The 2,305-nt window shown below is 34.8% G+C and overlaps 1 pseudogene; it reads left to right on the top strand.

Annotated features, from left to right (window-relative positions):
- The first annotated feature begins 451 nt into the window (after positions 1–451).
- On the top strand, positions 452–551 carry LOC135273710 (U6 spliceosomal RNA; annotated as a pseudogene).
- Positions 552–2,305: the final 1,754 nt, after the last annotated feature.

Raw genomic sequence — 2,305 nt, 5'->3', positions numbered from 1 at the left:
TATGTTGTAAGCTTAATTTTCCCCCCTACAGATATGTAGTTGTTGCAGCACTATTTTGCTGATTTTCCCATTTAGTTATGTTCACATCTTTGTCAAAAATCAACCATATAACTTTGGTTTTATTTCTGGACTCTCTATTCTGTTCCATGAATCTATAGGTCTATCCTTGCCTCAGTGCCACACTCTCTTGATTATAGTAGCTTTCTTGTAAGTTTCAGAATCAAGTAGAGTAATAAATCCTTTAACCTTATTATTCTTTTTCTAATTTTTTTGGCTATTCTAGGTCCTTTGCATTTCCATATACATTTTAGCATCTGCTTTTCAATTTCTTCAAAGAAACCTGCAGGATTTTGATTGAGATTGCATTGAATTTAGAGATCAATTTGGGAAGAATTCATTTAAAATATTAAATACACTTTAAATGACTACTAAAATTATAAGAAACACATGTGTGCTTGCTTCAGCAGCACATATACTAAAATTGGAATAATACAGAGAAGATTAGCATCTTGCAAGAATGACATGGAATTTGTGAAGCATTCATATTTTCAAAAGCTCAATATTACTGATTATTAGATAAATGCATATCAAAACCATAATGAGATACCATCTCACAGCAGTCAGAATGACTATTATTAAAAAATCAAAAAATAACAGATGCTGGTGAAGTTGTGGAGAAAAGGGAACACCTATACACTGTTGGTGGGAGTATAAATTAGTTCACCCATTGTGGGAAAAGCAGTGTGGCAGTTCCTGAAAGAGCTAAAAGGAGAGCCAGCATTCAACATAGCAATCCCATTGCTGTGTTTATATCCAGAGGAATGTAAATCATTCCACCATAAAGACACATGCATGCGAATGTTAATTGCAGCACTATTTATAATAGCAAAGACGTGGAATCAAACTAAATGCCCATCAATGACAGATTGGATAAAGAATGTGATACATATACATCATACAATACTATGCAGCCATAAGGAAGAATGAGATCCTGTCTTTTGTGGGAACATGGATGGAGCTGGAGGCCATTATCCTTAGCAAACTAACACAGGGAACATAAAACGAAATACTGCATTTTCTCACTTATAAATGGGAGCTAAGTGATTAAGAACTCATGGATTCAAAGAGGGGAACAGGAGACACTGGGGCCTACTTGAGGGTGGAGGGTGGGAGGAGGTAAGAAGCAGAAAAAAATAACTATATGTACTAGGCTCAATACCGAGTGATGAAATAACCTGTACAACAAACTCTCATGACACGGGTTTACCTGTGTAACAAACCTGCACATGTACCCCAAACTTAAAAGTTAAAAAACACAACATGCACACTAAAATGTGACACATACCAATTTTTAACACACTGTGGATAATTAACATGTCAACTTGTGCAAGCAGGTGAAATAGGTTTTTAATGCAGACAGAATACAACTTTTTTTTTTTGTCATCTGTTTTACCAAGGTGTGGCTTGACATCACAAACTGCTGTTAGAAGACAATTACCATTTGTATCTGTTAATATATGTGAATTATGATAGTCTCAATTCTATGCAATCTGAACAAAGTACAGCAATCTGTTGGAGACAGGAGTTAATGTCTGTTGCAACTGTGCTTATCAAGACAGCTTCATTATTCATTAATTTACTTTATAGTACATATAAGTGTATGTAGAAATTTGAATGCTTACAAGTTTATACTAATAAAAACTTCTGCAAAATGTTTTATGTATTTCAACTGCATATCTATTATTGCAATCTGGCTTGCCTTTTTAAACAGGTTTTTTTCTGAAGAGCAAAAGCTTTTAATTTAGAAAAATTTTATTTACTTATTTATTTTAGAATTTCAGGGTTTTGCTTGAAATTCTGACAAGTTAGAACAGAGGCATTGCAATTTAGTAGAAAGAAAATAGGTTTGGAACAAGAGAGACCTGAATTTAAATGACAGCTCTACCCACAAGTAGCTTGGGCAAATTATCTGTTTCTGAGCCCAGTTTGTCTATCGGTAAAATGGGGATAATAATGCCTCCTTCACAGATGGGTTGCAATGAAGTATTATATGCAAACACCTGGTATATGCATAGCGATGTATATGAAGGAATGGTTGATGTTAGTAAAAGTGGGTGCAAAATGTAGGTCTTGGAGTCTGGTAAAAATTTTGACGGACCTGATGAATGTTGAAATAGATTGAAATGTGAGCAAGGAAGTTTGCTTATTTTACACATGGCTTACCCGTGGTGGTGTGCCTTCTCTGTCCACAGATCCTTAATAGCAACTTAACATTCATTTGTAGAAGCTCAGGGTGAAGACCACT

This window comes from Aotus nancymaae, unplaced genomic scaffold, assembly GCF_030222135.1.
Source record: "Aotus nancymaae isolate 86718 unplaced genomic scaffold, 86718_ANA_hifiasm-v0.15.2.pri h1tg000008l, whole genome shotgun sequence".
NCBI lineage: Eukaryota > Metazoa > Chordata > Mammalia > Primates > Aotidae > Aotus > Aotus nancymaae.
Note: the sequence above shows the minus strand (reverse complement) of the source record. Positions and strands in the feature narration are given on the sequence as shown.